The sequence below is a fragment of the Cucurbita maxima genome, unplaced genomic scaffold (genome assembly GCF_002738345.1).
Source record: "Cucurbita maxima cultivar Rimu unplaced genomic scaffold, Cmax_1.0 Cma_Scf00187, whole genome shotgun sequence".
Classification (NCBI taxonomy): Eukaryota; Viridiplantae; Streptophyta; class Magnoliopsida; order Cucurbitales; family Cucurbitaceae; genus Cucurbita; species Cucurbita maxima.
In genome coordinates, this window is record NW_019272203.1 from 11,087 (window position 1) to 30,699 (window position 19,613).

General features: G+C 33.2%; 1 non-coding gene across 1 annotated transcript; it reads right to left on the minus strand.

Annotated features, from left to right (window-relative positions):
* Nucleotides 1-16,703: 16,703 nt before the first annotated feature.
* TRNAF-GAA lies at nt 16,704-16,776 on the minus strand. The gene has a single exon. It is a non-coding gene; the product is annotated as a tRNA-Phe (tRNA).
* Nucleotides 16,777-19,613: the final 2,837 nt, after the last annotated feature.

Here is a 19,613-nt window from a genome sequence, read left to right on the forward strand (position 1 = left end):
AATCCACGCTATCTTTAGATCTACAGACTCACTCCCAATTGAATTGAGCTATCTATGGTTAACATTATAATGAAAGTTCATCAGTAAAATTATTTACGCTAATTCATTGAAACTTTAAAAAGAAATCATCTCTAAATTTAGATAAGATAGTAAGTTATACTAATTGAATCAGGTGTGGTGAAGGTCGAACAAACACGTGACCTTCAAATCTTCAATATTACGCTCTCCCAACTAAGTTATCCCCCTTAACATTGAAAATGAAAATTTGGAAATTTTAAAAAGAAATAATCACTAAATTTAGATTATATAGTAATTTTAAAAAGAAATAATCACTAATTTTAGATTGAATATTGGAGTTATCCAAGTTAGTCAATTTGAATTAGGTGCGGTGAACGTGGATCAAACACGTGACTTTTAGATCTTCACTGGTGCTCTCCAAACTGAGCTATCCTGCTAACATTAAAAATAAAAATTCATCGGTAATTTTAGATTGAATATTCGAGTTATGCAACTTAGTCAACTTGAATCTCCCGCTAACATTAAAAATAAAAATTCATTAGTAAAAGTCAAGTAATTTTAAAAAGAAATAATCACTAATTTTAGAGTGAATATTCAGGTTATGTAAGTTAGTCAACTTGAATCTACCGCTAACATTAAAAATAAACATATTTTCACTACTTGGAGTCGAGTTATGTGACATGAATCAGGTGCGGCGAACGTGGATCGAACACATGACCTTCAGATTTTTAGTTTGATGCTCTCAAAACTGAGTTATCCTCACTAATATTTGAAAAAAAAAATCATAAGTAAAGGTATTTCTGCTAATTCATTATATTTTAAAAAGAAATAATCACTAATTTTAGATTGAATAAAGTTATGCAACTTAATAGATTTATGCAACATAAACCAAGTGCGATGAACATGGATTAAACATGTAACCTTGAGGTATTCATTTCCAACTGAGCTATCCCCGCTAACATTAAAAATTAAAATTCATGTGTAAGGGTATTTCCGCTAATTCATTATTCATTGAAATTTTAAAAATAAATAATAACTAATTTTTTATTGATTAGTTAGCTTATGTAAATGGAAACTGGTGCGGTGAACGTGAAGATTAAACACGTGACCTTCAAATATTTAGTTTGACACTCTCCCAACTGAGCTATCCCCGTTAAGATTAAAAATAAAAATTCACAAGTAAAGCTATTTCCACTAATTCATTATATTTTAAGAAGAATTTATAATCAACTAAACTATAAGATATAATGAATGTCAATCAAACACAAGACCATCCAATATTCAATCTAATGCTCTCCCAACTAAGCCATTCCAGATAACATAAAAAAATGAATAATCACATGTTTTAGATTGAATAGTCAAGTTGTGCAACTTAGTCAACTTATGCCAGTTGGATAAAAAACGTGCGAGATCTTCCTCTAATTCATTGAGATTGAGATTTTAAAAAGAAATAATCGCTAATGCAATGAACGTGGATCAAACACGTTACCTTTAAATCTTCAATATGACGCTCTCCTCACTAATATTAAAATTGAAAATTCAAAAAGTAAAGGTAAACTTATGCCAGCTGAATAAAAAACGTGACAGATCTTCCTCTAATTCATTGAGATTGAGATTTTAGAAAGAAATAATCGCTAATGCAATGAACGTGGATCAAACACGTTACCTTTAAATCTTCAATATGACGCTCTCCTCACTAATATTAAAATTGAAAATTCAAAAAGTAAAAGTAAACTTATGCCAGTTGGATAAAAACGTGACAGATCTTCCTCTAATTCATTGAGATTGAGATCAATTTCATTGATCACAAATATGTTTTTACATAATAATTTGTGGGTATTTATAGTCTCCCCACAAAAAAAGTTAGTGCCCGTGATTTAATCTCCATCCTTTAAATCTCCACAGAAGACGAAGTCAATTTGAGCATTACAAACTTTATGAAACTAAAATAATAAATAAATTTTTCTAACCACTCATGAAATGATGCTTGCAACTTCATCCGCTACTTCAACGGCGCAAATATTTACTTTTGAATCTCCAAAAGATCTTGACTCAAACGAATCAGCTTGTAACACATGAAATAACGGTTGAACCTAGCCTATCCAATTTTGTAGATGAAGTATGAATGCTTGTTGAATCTTCTTGGCCTTGGGTTGTGTAATAGGTTCAGTTGGAACACCGTGATTCTTATCATCATCCCCCTCTTCAAANGGATTCGTCCTCGATTCAGAAAAATCATCACCTACATCAAAAGAACTCAACTCAGTAACATTGAAAGTAGAATGTACACCGTGATTATTATCATCATCCCCCTCTTCAGGATTCGTCCTCAAATCAGAAAAATCATCCCGTACATCAAAGGGACTCAACTTAGCAACATTGAAAGTATAACGTATTGACAATTCTATAGGAAGATCGATTTTATTGTTCCATGCAAAAAAATGAGTCATTTTACTAAATGTCTTACCGAGCATTTATAGTCAAATAAAGAATTAGGAATCCAAGCTATCTTTAGATTTACAGACAGCACTACCAATTGAATTGAGCTATCTATGCTTAACATTAAAATGAAAATTCATCAGTAAAATTATTTAAGCTAATTCATTGAAATTTTAAAAAGAAATCATCTCTAAATTTAGATAAGATAGTAAGTTATACTACTTGAATCAGGTGTGGTGAATGTCGAATAAACACGTGACCTTCGAATCTTCAATATTACTCTCTCCCCTGTAACATTGAAAATGAAAATTCGGAATTTTTAAAAAGAAACTATCACCAATTTTAGATTGAATATTCAGGTTAAGCAAGTTAGTCAACTTGAATTAGGTTCCGTGAACGTGGATCAAACACGTGACTTTTAGATCTTCACTGATGCTAGGAATCCAAGCTATCTTTAGATCTATAGACAGCACTCCCAATTGAATTGAGCTTTCCCATCAGCTAAACGAGATGTCCTGCACCACGATTTACCAGTAGGATTACATGATTATGACGACAACACTCATGTTTTCATGGGGAGAAAATTGAAGGTTATTTTAGGGGAAGGTTTTCATGATCACTATATGATACATGACATGATGACCTCTTAGTTCTAAGATCCTAAAAACATAACAAGAAGTAATATCCTAGCTTAAGGTCGCGATTAAGAACCTACTAGTAGGCTACTTACTAAGTTTTACTCACTCCATGTTTATCATTTTTTTTTTCAAGTAACTAATAGTTGGTCGTGGATGAGAGCAGACTTTGGAGTGCGGGCCATGGACTAACCTCTATTTTTAAAATAGTATTTTTTGTTCTTCTTTTGAGTCTGTTTCTTATTTTGTGTTTGTAACGAGTATGTATATGTAACACCCCAAACATGAAGAAAATTAGCTCCCATAAGAATAAGTCACTCATGAAAGACCCAAAGGACAGAAAGAAAAAAATTAAAATTTTAAGCAAGAACAAGGGACTTAGTCAATTGAGTACCCTAACAAGTGATTTCAAGGAGTTAAAAGGGCTTTTAAAAATGATTGGAAAGGAAAAGTAAATGAAAAGGGCAAAAAAGTGATTATATCAATTATCAAAAATATTTCCCGATTTGTAATTCCTTAAGGAATCTCAAGATTCAAAATAAGGGGGAAATAATCAAAAAAACAATGAGGAATTGGTAGAAAAATATTAATAAAATATTCAAAAAGTGGCAAATTACCAAAATATCCCTGAAAGAATGGATAATTAGAGAAATACCACTCTAATTAGAATCAGAGCATCTACCGTGACCATCCGAGAAAAATCCTTGAACTTAAATCTTAACCATTAGATCTCCTCCAAAATTTGATATGATCTAGAACGAACATGCACGGATCATCACATCCAACGATTAGTATTCAAAGCTAAGGTCGGTAAGGCTGTGATCGAAGTTAATATCTCCGAAAAATTATCAAGAAAGGTCGATCTCTAAATAACGATGATTCTAGAGCTCTCTATGTCGGTTTAAGCTCCTCCTATAAAGTTTGAAGTAGGAGCAACAATATGTAATAAGCGTTTAGATTATAGGCCTCCTACTCTCAGATTTCTTCCAAATTCGAGAGCAATCCTCCACCATTTCTCTTCCAACTTCTAAATAATAAGATTCTGGAGCTCTCAATGTCGGTTTAAGCATCTCCTATAAAGACTGAAGTAGGAGCAACAATACGGAATAAGAATCAAGAAAGGTCGATCCCCCAATCGAAGGCAATGAGCATTTAGATTATAGGTCTCCTACTCTTAGATTTCTTCCAAATTCGAGAGCAATCCTCCACCATTTCTCTTCAAATTTATTCCTACAGTTTCTCAACAAGATTACCCACAAGTTTCATGGACAAATAGAGTGTTGAAAGTGCCCAGAAACCATTCCCCAAATTCAATCCGCCATTGAAGAACTTCAAGAAAAACTTGAAAATCCAACCCGAGAATACATGATGACTCGTCGAGCAAAAATGGTTCCAATCAACTTCTGCATCGCCAAGGAATGCTTCAATAGAAGACCACGAAGAAAAATAACCACAAGAGCATGTTGAGTTAAAGGAAATATGTTTCGAAATTAAATTAGGGATAAGAGTCGAATTCCTATCTACGATCTCTTTTTCTTCAAATTAAGGATTCCTGTAGCTTCAGAGGAAGAAGTTGAGTATGAAGGTGTTAATATAACACATGTGGAAGCAATTTGAATTTTAAGAAACTTTTAGAACGTCAATTATAGTAAATAACTAGCATGTTCATAAGTATTAAAACTTAATGAGTTTGAATACTAACCTTTTGTACTTCAAATTCATTTTTCGTCACGAACCGGTTTCGAACCACTACTAGTGTCTTCTCCACTATCCTCTGCCCTAAAAACGGGAATGTGGAATCCGGTGAATGAATAAACTTGGGAGGGATTTTGTATATATGAAGAGAGTGTTTGTGAGAGATTTTTCTCAAGGGTTTTCACCAATAAGAAGACCTTTCATGTATTTTGATCGCTCTATTTATAGAGTCATGTTTGCATGTTCATGCAAATTTGAGATCACCAAATTTTGACACTCAAAATTCCACTCAAATGTTTGGGATTATGTGACAAGCATGCATGCTTGAGTTAATCAAATTTTGACACTCAAAATTCAACTCAAATTTGTGGGGTTTATTTGGCAAGCATGCAAGTTTGGTTAAACCAAATTTTGACACCTCAAAATTCCACTAACATGGATTTTTCCATGTTGACTTTCTTCATATTGATTTAATAATCAAGTTGAATTATTAATTTCAAATTAAAGTAATATTAAATGATTAATTAAACTATTTAATTAATATTTTATATTAATTCAAATGACAATCCCAATTAATTCTGGCTCATATTTGATTAAGATATTAAATCTTATTTAAATATCTCAGATTCTCTCATTTTGTTTAATTCGTTAATAAAACAAAAATGCGGTTAAATATATCGTATATATTTAGCGCAGTCTCCCTAATTTGAATTCGAAGACTTCGAACTCACTCGTCACACTGTTCTATGGTTTAGTTCAATATGTGCTAGCAGAGGGACCTAATGAACCTATACATCATGGGCTCCAACGATCCAAGATTAACCGGTTAAACTCATTAATCTTGTTAACCAACATTCGTTAACTACTAGGACATTTCACTATAGCCTAGTAGTTGCACTCCTCTCACTATAGATATATTTTTGTCCATTTGATATAACCATGATTAGTAAGTCGATCCTTCACAGGTTGTTCGTAACTAGAGCTGGGTCAATTTACCGTTTTACCCCTGAAGTTAATTCTTGTTTCTTATGTTTCACTGATCCTCTAATGAACAATTGGTTTGTGGTCCAACCAGAAAATCGGATCCCTCTCACGTCAATGAGAGGGTGGGACCCCTTGTTCAAGACCTGAAGTCAGTATTTAAGGGAACTACCTCTCTTCTATCCCTAATAGTGGGTAGGAGTGAATTCCATCTTGCACCCTACGTCCCCAGCTATTTACCCTCTTACCCCTAAAATGGGAAGCTTATTGAGTCGGCAAACTTGAGCCACTCTCACCCATGCAAATCTAAGGATAATTCCGATTAAACAGGAGTTCATGGTTAGCTTAGAATTCAGATCGAGTTACCTAGGTCATCAAATGAAAAGAAAATCAGTCTCAACAGTAAACGACATTATAAAGTGAGAGTAATTTTCTTCATGGTCTGATCTTATGCAATACTCATTACATAGGACACCCCCATTCACTTGTCTGCACATGTACAATTTAGTGATCAAATTGTTTATATCATATACAAAAGTGGGCCGCATCCATAGTGTCCCCAGAATAAGGTACTCAGTCTTATCCTTATATTATAGATCATTTTCACTATATACTTGAACTTGATCAACTCTTATGTCTCTACATATAGTTCAAGTAATCATACTATAGCCCGAGTGTTCTTACTTTATTGAATTTAGATTAATGATCGCAAAGTTCACCTTATTCAATAACAATCTTTACTGAATAAACAACAATTATAACTTGATTGAAAATAAAATGTGTTTTTGTTTACAAACTTGAGTTTTAGGACATAAAACCCAACAAACTCCCACTTGGACTAAAACTCTAGTGGGGTTTTATAATGTTGAGTAGAGAGAAAGACATAAACACAATAAACTAGGGCATCAAATACTCATGCCTTTTCTTCCACTTGCCCTAGATTACATAACTCGTAGTCCTAGAGACACTAGGTGCCCTACATACACTTTAGCCGTGAGGGGCTCTGAAAATGGATCAGCAATGTTGTGCTCTGAAGCTATTTGTGTGACGATCATATCTCCTCGTTGCACAATCTCCCTTATGAGATGATATTTGCGCTTAATATGTTTTCCTCGCTTATGACTTCTTGGTTCTTTTGAATTTGCAACTGCTCCACTTTTATCACAATAAAGAGTGACGGAAAGATGCATATTTGGAATGACTTCCAAATCAGTTAAGAACTTCCTAAACCATATAGATTCTTTCGTTGCTTCACAAGAAATGGAATGTGTTCATATAACACATGCGTTAGCAATTTGGATCTTAGGCACTTTTAGAACATCAATTATAGTAAATAACTGACATGTTCATAAGTATTAAAATTTAATAAGTTTGAATACTAACCTTTTGTACTTCAAATTTCTTTTTCCTCACGAACCGGTTTTGAACCACCACTAGTGTCTTCTCCACTATCCTCCGGCCTTAGAACGGGATTGTGAAATCCGGTGAGTGACTTAAACTTGGGAGAGAGTTTGTATATATGAAGAGAGTGTTTGTGAGAGGTTTTTCTCAAGGTTTTACACCAACTATAACCACCTTCCATGTACCATGATCACTCTATTTATAGAGTCATGTTTGCATGTTCATGCAAATTTGAGATCACCAAATTTTGACACTCAAAATTCCACTCAAATTTGTGGGATTTATTTGGCAAACATTCAAGTTTGGTTAAACCAAATTTTGACACCTGAAAATTCCATTAGCATGGATTTTTACATTAAATGAAGTCAACATTTTGACTTTCTTCATTTTTATTCAACAATCAATTTGAATTATTAATTTCAAATTAAAGTAATATTAAATGATTAATTACACTATTTAATTAATATTTAATATTAATTCAAATGTCAATCCCAATTTAATTCCGACATATATTTGATTAAGATATTTAAATCTTATTTAAATATCACATATTCTCTCTCTTATTGTTTAATTCCTAAATAAAACAAAAATGCGGTTAACCCATGACATTATTTATAAATCTAGGTTCATCAATAATCCATGTACCTAAGTACCTAGAATTATGTGAATAACATGCTAAATAATTTGCTAGGATCCATACCCATAAGTAACCATTATCTGCCATTACTATGTGTACTAAAAGGCCCCTATTCCTCTTTAGGTAGGATGTCCTGCAATATGTATCATGAGCTGGATGTTATGATAGGCCTACCTTTCTTATCAGCTAAACGAGATGTCCTGCACCACGATTTACCAGTAGGATTACATGATTATGACGACACCACTCATGTGTTCATGGGGAGAAAATTGAAGGTTATTTTAGGGGAAAGTTTTCAGAATCAGTATATGATACATGACACGATGACCTCTTAGTTCTAAGATCCTGAAAACATAACAAGAAGTAATATCCTAGCTTAAGGTCGCGGTTAAGAACCTACTAGTAGACTACTTACTAAGTATTACTCACTGCATGTTTATCATTTTTTTTTCAAGTAACTAAGAGTTGGTCGTGGATGAGAGCAGACTTTGGAGTGTGGGCCATGGACTAACCTCTGTTTTTAAAATAGTATTTTTTTGTTCTTCTTTTGAGTCTCCTTATTTTGTGTTTGTAACGAGTTTGTATATGTAACACCCCAAACATGAAGAAAATTAGATCCCGTAAGAATAAGCCACTCATGAAAGACCCAAAGGACAGAAAGAAAAAAATTAAAGTTTTAAGGAAGAACAAGGGACTTAGTCAATTGAGTACCCTAACAAGTGATTCAAGGATTGGAAAGGAAAAAGTAAATGAAAAGGGCAAAAAAGTCATTTCATCAATTATCAAAAAATTTTCCCTATTTGTAATTCCTTATCTAGAAGGAATGTCAAGATTCAAAAATGAGGGGGAAATGAAGAAAAAGCAATGAGGAATTTGTAGAAAAATTATGGATTTTTCGAGAAAAATAATAATAAAATATTCGAAAAGTGGAAAATTACAAAAATACCCCTGAAAGAATGGATAATTAGAGAAATGCCACTCTAATTAGAATCAGAGCATCTACCGTGACCATCCGAGCAAAATCCTTCAAACTCAAATCTCAACCGTTGGATCTCCTCCAAAATTTGATATGATCTCAATGAACACGCACGGATCATCACATCCAACGACTAGTATTCAAAGACAAGGTCAGTAAGGCTATGATCGGAGTTGATATCTCCGAAAAACTATCCAGAAAGTTCGATCTCTAAATAACGAAGATTCTAGAGCTCTCAATGTCGGTTTAAGCTCCTCCGATAAAGTCTGAAGTAGGAGAAACAATACAGAATAAGAATCGAGAAAGGTTGATCCCCCAATCGAATGCAATAAGTGTTTAGATTATGGGTCTCCTACTCTCAGATTTCTTCCAAATTCAAGAGCAATCCTCCACAATTTTTCTTTAAACATCTAAATAACGAAGATTCTGGAGCTCTCAATTTTGGTTTAAGCATCTCCTATAAAGACTGAAGTAGGAGCAACAATACAAAATAAGAATCGAGAAAGGTCGATCCCCCAATCGAAGGCAATGAGCGTTTAGATTATGGGTCTCCTACTCTCAGATTTCTTCCAAATTTGTGTGTAATCCTCCCCCATTTCTCTTCAAACTTATTCCTACAGTTTCTCAACAAGATTACCCACAAGTTTCATGGAGGAATAGAGTGCTAAAAGTGCCCAGAAACCATTCCCTCAATTCAAACCGCAATTGAAGAACTTCAAGAAAAACTTTAAAATCCAATTCGAGGATAAATGATGACTCGTCGAGCAAGAATGATTCCAATCAGTTTCTGCACCTCCAAGGAATGCTTCCATAGAAGACCACGAAGAAAAATAACCTCGAGAGCCTGCCGAATTGAAGGAAATAAGTTTCGAAATTAAATTGGGGATAAGAGTCGAATTCCTATCTACGATCTCTTTTCCTTCAAATTAAGGATTCCTCTAGCTTCAGAGGAAGAAGTTGAGTAAACTTGATGAAGGAATCGAGAGCTGAAACGTTGTAGAACAAGCTACCCAAGAGATCGAAAATCTGGTGTTTTGAGTGAGTTGCATACTGAGTACGATTTCTAGAAATTAAGGTCCTAGACTCAAAGACATTCCTCTAAACCAATTCCTTTAGCCTGAAGAAAGAATATGAAAGAGGTTCAATAAAGAAATAGGGCCTTGAAACCCCAAGAATCGGCTACCCAGTAGAAAAATCCTTTGTTTTTTCTACAGCGATAAATCACATTTTGGATGAACTTTGGAAGCGAATATCTTAGGCTACAATCTACAAGAAGGTATCAAATCAATCCCTAACCCTTCCTTGTAACACTCATCTTTAAGTTTCATGAAGAAATCAAGAAGAGAAATGCTGTAAATGTGGCTGTACAGGCCGAGTTTCAGATGGCGGCGATGCAAAAAATGCGTATCTTCTTCCTGTTCAGAGGAAGAAAACGATGATATGGCCAGTTCAACTAAACTATCCAAGTCAACTCAAAATTTGACCTTTTCTCGGGTTTTCTCAATTTTAACCTCATTCCAGACCGATTCTCATAAAAACATTATGGTTTCATAAACTAGAAACAATAAGGAGTACGTGGAAGGAAATTTGAAGTAATTTAGATACTGGAAGCTCAAGAATAGAGGTCCGAAACGTCAGCGAAGAGGCAAGTAGCCACCTTGAACTCTTTGTTAAGAAATACTTGTAGAAATTGCTTGGATTTCATATGAACCCTAAACCTAGTATGAATTAAGGATATATGAAATAAACACCCAAAGAACCCTAAGTTAAAACCCTAAACCGATCAAATAGCAAGAGATTTAAATAACGTTAAAATAACCCACTATATGAGCTCCACTGCCCATCAAATTTTAATACTGAGCATATTATAGTATATTGAGGTTAGATATGAAATTTGGTGGTCATTGGATAAGGATAAGTAGGTAAACCAATAAACTGTGTAAAATGACCATAATGCACTTAAGAAAATTTACCTTCAGCTCATGACCTAGATGACCTTCAAATTCTATGAAATTTATCAGTAGATCTTATTTTATAAAATGTTATATGAATCCTTATCCCAAGAGGTTATATAAGGTAATGAAGTTTGGGAGTTATTGGAAAACTTTAGTTAGCGAAACCAAGATATGGGAGAAAATGTTATTCATATGACTTTTGCCATGAAGCACGATGTTTATAAATTTTGTAGTCATTGTTGCCAATGTTTGCTGCAAACAAAAAAAAGATAGGGATGTTAAATTTTTAAGTCACTTTTGGAAAGTATGGTAGATANCAACTGCATGTCATCTGAGGTGGTTATTGGTTAGAGCTATTATTTATAAGAATATTAAGTCATAAATTGGGTAACAAATTATTGTTTTCAACTGCATGTCATCTTTAGATTAATGAGCTTGTTAATAGAACATTCGAAGCATTGCTTAGGGCTATTATTTGTAAGAATATTAAGTCTTGGGACGAATGTATGCCACTCATTGTTCTCTTTTTAAGTTGTTTATGGATTTAATCCACTTACGTGTCTTGATTTGCTTTCTATCATCTAATATTTTTGTGAGTAAAGCAGGCACAAGTAAGGGAAATGAGATCAAAACATTGCACAAAGAGGGGAATGAGTCAATTGAGAAACAAAATTTCAATGTTGCTTCAAGAATTAACAAAGGACGGAATGAAATCATTTTTCAACCTGGTAACTGGGTTTAGATACATTTTCGCAAGGAGTGATTCTCATCTCAAAGGAAGACAAAGTTACATCCAAGAGGGGATGACCCTTATCAAGTTTTTTAAAGAATTAATAACAATGCATATAAAATGATCTTCCATGAGAATTTCAGCACATCCTACTTTCAATGTTGCTGACTCGAGTCCTATTGATGTAGGTGATGATTTTCTGATTCGAGGACGAATTCTTTTGAAGAGGAGGAAGATGATAAGGACCATGGTGTTCCAAATGTTCCAACTAGATCTATTACACGATCCAATGCTAAGAAGATTCAACAAGCATTCGTTCTTCATCTACAAAATTGGATAGGCTCGGTTCAACTATTATTTCATGTGTTACAAGCTTATTAGATTGAGGAAAGACCATTTGAAGCTTGAGAAGTGAATATTTACACGGTTGAAGGAGCAAATGAAGTTGCAAGCATCATTACATGAGTTGTTAGAAAACTTTATTTATTTTTAATTTCATAAAGTTTGTAATGGTAGAATTATCAAATTGACTTCATCTTTTGTGGAGATTCAAGGGGATCGAGATTAAATCCCGGCCACTAACTTCTTTTGTGGGAAGACTATAAATACCCACAAATTATTATGTAAAAATCAGATTTGTGATGAATGAAATTGATCTCTCAAGTTCAGAAGTTTCCCTTCAAAATCTGAGCATGGTCTATGCCATTTATAAGTTTCATGTCATTCTTGTGGTAGAATTGCATGTGAACCATATAGTAAGCTTTGATATTGCGTGGTTGAGTGAAATTCTCAACTTTCTACTTATTTTTGGGATTTCTTTTCTCTATATTCATTGTAATATATCTTGATACAAACAAGTTTATTTTTCTAGGGAATGTATTAAGTACATGAATTTATTAATTACGGTGAACTTTTGTATAAAACGAAGTAAATACAAATGGAGTAACATGAGATAGAAGTAAACATAGTAATAAAAAGAAACTACATAAACTTAAAAAAAGTTAATCCCATTTTACAATATAAATATTGTTCAATGTTAGCCAAGAAGTAGTTTTGAAAACTAAAATAAAGAAAAAAAATAAAAATATTTTTCAAAAACTTAGTTTGGAGGGAAATTTTGCATTAAAATTCAAATGTTTTTTTTCAATAAAAGGATAAAATACATAATTTTGAAAAAAAAAACGAAACAATTATCAAAGAAAAAAAAAAACTAAATTTATGAGTAAAGTTTGGATGGAGTTTTATTAAATAGGTAATCTTTAATTATATCTAAAAATATATAAGGTTTTTTTTTTATATACATTTACTAGAACAAAACAAAGATTCAAGAAGATGTCATTCATGTCTTGTTTTAATTTTTATTCTTTCTTATTTCTCAAAGATTAAAAAAAAAAAAGAAAGTTATCCTCTCTCGCATATGGTTCGTTATTTGATTATTTTCTCTTGAGTGAATTTTAAGTGAAACACATTCTCTACCCAAGTAATTGCAAGATGCAAGCTTCACACTAAGAGGAATCAAAGTCTCAAGTATCAACGTCCTCAAGTGTCAATTTTTATTCTCCATCTCAACATAAATTAAACATATTTTCGTGAAAATATCTATTTATAAAAGCAAAATATCTCAGAGTCACAAAAATAAAAATGAGATATAGATACGAGACATAAATATGATACCAAATAGATATGGTAACATGTCATTTGTAAAAAACTAGGACACCGATGTGATAACGATACATTAATTAAAAAGAATTATTTCAAAAAATTTATCAATTTTATATTAGAAATAAATTCATATAAATAAGTTTATATGTTTGTATACTTAAAAAAAAGCTTAAGGTACGTTTCACTCTCAAAATATATTCAAACTCAAGGGTATGATACGAAATGCTGGATTATAAATTTGTAATGCATCCATTATATTAACAAGTGTTCAGTACATGCCCAACACGTGTCAGATTAGTGAAACTAAGTTATTCTCATGCTTTCTTTACACCTATTTAAAGTAGTTTGAAAACTAGCACGTCAAATATTATAATTGACTAACTACAACTTTAATTTTGTCCTTTAAGGATGGTTTTGACCAAAGAGAAATAAAATCCTCAATTTAGTACATGGTTGCAAAGATGGACACTCATTCTCATATGGAAAGAGATTTAACCCTAAGTTATATCTCATATCCTCTCTTTACCAATTATTTAGTTTTATTTAGTATGTTTCAGAAAGATACGTCCATCAATAGCAAAAAAATAAAAAAAAATAAATAGAATAGATTAAATTAGCCAAAAGTAATGGCTAACATAATTAAAAAAAAAAACATAAAGGAAGAATTGATTAAATTGGCTAATTGCTAAAATAATTAAAAAAAAATTTAACAAAAACACAGAAGGAAGATTAGGAACACAAGTAAAAAAAAAAAAAACAAACAGCCAAAAATCAAGATTTGAAAAGTGTTAAACAGTTTTGATATATAGACATTTCAAGACTTTACTAGTGCAATATTCCCATGAAATCTAACACTAGAGCATCATAAAATTTAGAGAAATGATTGAAATGGTGAATGGGTCCTTGACGATAGTCGACCGCTATACTCTGGTTTAGGATGTAAGTGATGATTATCGGCAATATGAGTTGTGTCAATACCACACCGTTATCAAGAGAAAGTAAAGTAGAGTATAATAGATCAAGCGATCCATTTGTTGAGAGTACTGTAAGAGGCACACAAGTAAGAATGTTGGATATAACTACTCTTTCACATCAGAGGGATGAGTCTCATAGATCCAACTACAATATCAAAGAAACTTCGGGTGGTAGTGATTGCTTGCATTGATGTCTCCGTGGTATCCCAGAAACATGTAACATGATTTTTCTTGCTCAAATATAGCTTCTTAAAACTTCACTTTTGAGTAATCCAGGAAGGCTACTTAATTTGCAGCCTCTAGTGAAGATGATCACTCTGAGGTGGGTTTGTTAGTGAAGATGCAATTATATAATCACGGTTTTATATCAATGGTTCCATTTATATCTATAAATGAAATTTGTGGTGTATTTTTTAGAAATTCAACAATAATCATATGTTATTCGGTTACAATTCTAAAGAAATTCAACTTTCGACCTTTTGTGAATGCTCAAAGCTACTTGCAAAGTATTGTCGATTATGATCCATAATACTCACCGGCTCGAAATTGAGGTTTGTTCATGTTTGAAATTGTGACAAACCAGAAGACAAGATGCTTATTAATATTGTTTGTGATTGTTGTTGTGAATTCTTCATCTTTGAATACATATTTTGGTTGGTTCATGAATTTTTCCATCTTTTAAAAATATTATTTTTTTAGTTCGAGCCTAATTTCATAATAGGCGATTGAATCACAATATTGCAATATTTTAAGTTACTTTTAAGATTAAAGGTCGATGAATAAACTAATTACTACAAGTTCTTTTTATGCATCTTATTTTGATCTAGCACATAAAGTAATTACTGAGTTTGACAAAATTGAAATAAAATCAAATAAAATCACTCAAACAAATCAATAAAATTGAAAAACAATTAGCCTTATGACACTTCCTTCAACTCCAAGGGGCGGTAAACCAAGGATTCCTTCGCCCAAGACCCATGATCCAACTCCCAACATGGAATTGATAAGCTATAGAATCATTCCAAGAACCTCAATGGATGGGTTACAAACTCACATTACCAATCTCGACAACTGGACGTGTCACCGGCGTTAGAAGAACGACTGCATCAGAGCAAGTCCATGGGGATAGAAGATCCCGTTGAAGGATGATAGACCAACCGTAATCTTCAGCCCAACGAGCCAAGCTTTTGTAGAAGCAAGAACCCTTGTATTAAAGAAATTAACATCTTCTTATACAAAATTTGGATAAACCAAGAGATAAAGCTAGAATTAGATTATGAGATCCAAGAGTGAGAAGCAAGATTTGGAACCTTTTTCAAAATTGAGTCACTCCACAATCGAACTTGATCAAGGCTTGACTGAATAACTCAGATGCAATCTACCACAAGAATTGCATCAAACATAAAAACGACAAAGATATGTTCAGATTTCTATAAGGGGGAACGTCTCAACTTAAGAGATCAATTTTATTGATCACAAATATGCTTTTACATAATAATTTGTGGGTATTTATAGTCTCCCCACAAAAAAAAAAAAAAAGTGCCGGTGATTTAATCTCGATCCCTTTAAATCTCCACAGAAGACCAAGTCAATTTGAGCATTACAAACTTTATGAAATAAAAATAATAAATAAAGTTTTCTAACCACTCATGAAATGATGCTTGCAACTTCATCCGCTACTTAAACCGTGCAAATATTTACTTATGAAATGACGGTTAAACCTAGCCTATCCAATTTTGTAGATGAAGTATGAATGCTTGTTGAATCTTCTTGGCCTTGGGTTATGTAATAGGTCCAGTTGGAACACCGTGATTCTTATCATCATCCCCCTCTTCAAAAGGATTCGTCCTCGAATCAGAAAAATCATCACCTACATCAAAAGAACTCAACTCAGTAACATTGAAAGTAGAATAAAGTTATTTCCGCTAATTCATTATATTTTAAAAAGAAATAATCACTAATTTTAGATTGAATAAAGTTATGCAACTTAATAGACTTATGCAACATAAACCAAGTGCGGTGAACATGGATTAAACATGTAACCTTGAGATATTAATTCCCAACTGAGCTATCCCCGCGAACATTAAAAATCAAAATTCATAAGTAAAGCTATTTCCACTAATTCATTATATTTTAAGAAGAATTTATAATCAACTAAACTATAAGATGTAATGAATGTCGATCAAACACAAGACCTTCCAATATTCAATCTGATGCTCTCCCAACTAAGACATTCCAAATAACATAAAAAATTGAATAATCACATTTTTTAGATTGAATAGTCAAGTTGTGCAACTTAGTCAACTTATGCCAGTTGGATAAAAAACGTGCCAGATCTTCCTCTAATTCATTGAGATTGAGATTTTAAAAAGAAATAATCGCTAATGCAATGAACGTGGATCAAACACGTTACCTTTAAATCTTCAATATGACGCTCTCCTCACTAATATTAAAATTGAAAATTGAAAAAGTAAAGGTAAACTTATGCCTGGATAAAAAACGTGACAGATCTTCCTCTAATTCATTGAGATTGAGATTTTAAAAAGAAATAATCGCTAATGACACTAATTTTAGAGTCAAATTATGCAACTTAAACAAAGTGCGGTGAACATGGATCGAACACGTGACCTTCAGATCTTCAATCTAACGCTCTCCCAACTGAGCTATCCCCGCAATCATTAGAAATAAAAATTCATCAGTATAGGTATTTTAGCTGATTCATTGAGATTTTAAAAAGAAATAATGACTAATTTTCTATTGAGTAGTCAAGTTATGCGAAATAGGTGTGGTTAACATGGAGATCGAACACGTGACCTTCAAATATTAAATTTGACTCTCTCCAAATGAGCTATCCCTGCTATCATTAAAAATGAAATTTTTTAAGTAAAAGTATTTATGCTAATTAATTGAAATTTTAGAAAGAAATAATCACTAATTTTAAATTGAATAGTCAAATTATGCAAGATTGAACACGAGCCTTTAGATCTTCAATCTAATGCTCTCTCAACTGAGCTATCCACACTAACATTAAAAATGAAAATTCATAAGTAAAGGTATTTTCACTAATTCATTTTAATTTTAAATAGAAATAATCACTAATTTTTAATAAGATATTCAAGTTATCCAACTTGTATAAGGTGCGGTGAACTAGAACACGTTAGGTATTTTCGATAACTCATTGAGATTTCAGAAAGGAATAATGACTAATTTTAGATTGAATAGTCGGGTTATGCAACTAGAATCAGGTGCGGTGAACGTGGATAACAAACACGTGACCTTCAAATCTTCAGTCTGATGCTCTCCCAACAGAGCTATCCCCGCTAATATTAAAAATGAAAATTCATAAGTAAAGGTACTTCTGCTAATTCATTATATTTAAAAAAGAAATAATCACTAATTTTAGATTGAATAAGCAAGTTGTGTTTTTAGTTTGTATAGTCAGGTAATAAACTTGTATTAGGTGCGTTGAACGTGGATAAAACACGTGTGACCTTCAAATCTTCCGTCTAACAATCTCCCAACTGAGCTACTCTTGCTAACATTAAAAATGAATATTCATCAGTAAAGGTATTGGGTACGCTTCTGGAAATTCAACAAAAGGCAATAGTATTAGACCGAGATGCCAGATTTAAATCTCGCTTCTGAAAAATTCAACAAAAGGCATTGGGTACGCAGTTATAGTACGACATTCCACCCATAAACAGATGGTCAAACAGAAATGCTCAAGCAAATATTGGAAGAAATGTTGAGGGCATATGTGATCGATTTAGCAGGAAGCTGGGATAAGTACCTACCCATTATGAAATTCTCTTATAATAATAGTTGCCAAGCAACCATGAAAATGACCACATATGAGGTTCTCTACGGACGAAGATTTTGATCCCCTATCTTTTGGGAAGAAGGGGGGCAAACGAGAACTATTGGACCAGAGCTATGCAAATTACCAACGCCGCAGTCTAGAAGATTAAAGCTAGGATACAAACCGCACAAAGCCGAGAGAAAAGCTATGCAGATCTAAGGCGCAAGGACATGGAATTGTTGGTAGGGGATCATATATTCCTAAAGGTAGCACCCCATGAGAGGGGTGCTCAGGTAGGGTAAAGAGGGGAAGCTAAGACCTAGGTTTATCCATCCCTTTGAGATATTAGAAAGGATTGGATCTAGAATCGGGCAATGCCCAAATTTGTCTGTAGTACGTAATATCTTTCATGTATCCATACTACGGAAGTATACCCTAGATCCTTCGCACGTACTGGCTCATGAAACTCTCTTCTTGAGAGATGACCTAACGTATAAAGAAGACACGATTCAAATAATAGACAAGAAAGTCAAAAGATTGAGAAACAAGGAAATCGCTCTTGTTAAGGTCCTATGGAAGAATCATAGAGTAGAAGAAGCCACTTGGGAAACAGAAGGCAAATAAGAACCTTGTACCCTGGCCTATTTTAGAATAAGCACTTTCGATGACCGAAAGTTTTCAAAGGAGAGGAGAATTTGCAACACTCAAGGTCTCCAATAAGAGACCGTGTATAATCCCTACTAAGTTGTATCTAGAAGCAAAGAACAAGTAGAATTGAAAAAAACATTGAGAAGATGGTACTTTTTCTAATTTTTATAAACTTCCCGAATCATTAAATTTTTTATAGAATAATAATTACAAGGGGCTTAAAAAAGGAAGGCTCCGATCGGAGAAGACATTTCTGGCAGAAGATTCAAAAAAATCAAGAATGAAATTATAGAAATTCTAGATGTTTCAATGGTAGTGGAAAATCCGTCTATAAATTATGAATTAGGGTAGACTATTAGGGGCAAGAAGCAAGCTTAATCGAGTACCCAATCGAGAGATACAAGTTTTTTGTTTTGGGGTATCGTGTTCATGGGTTTACCTCGAATTCGAGAACTAGTCCACTGTTCATTTCCAAACTTGTTCCTGCACCTTCTAAATAAGTTTACCCATAAGTTTGGTGAAGGAAAGAGGTCCTCAAAGTGCTAGTAGGTTTTCCCACGAATCAGTCCATGTTAGGTTACCCTCTAATGTTTTCCAAAGCTAAAACCTCAACTCTTAAAGCCTAACCCAAGACATTATGTATAAACCTAAGTTCATCAATAATCCATGTACCAAGTACATAGAACTATGTGAATAACGTGCTAAATATGTTGCTAGGATCCATACCCATAAGTAACCATTATCTGCTTTTACGATGTGTACTAAAAGACCCTTATTCCTCTTTAGGTAGGATGTCCTGTAATATGTATCATGAGTTGGATGTTATGATAGGCCTACCTTTCCCATCAGCTAAACGAGATGTCCTGCACAACGATTTACCAGTAGGATTACATGATTATGACGACAAAACTCATGTTTTCATGGGGAGAAAATTGAAGGTTATTTTAGGGGAAGATTTTCACGATCAGTATATGATACATGACACGATGTCCTCTTAGTTCTAAGATCCTAAAAACATATACTAGTTGGCTACTTACTAAGTTTTACTCACTCCATGTTTATC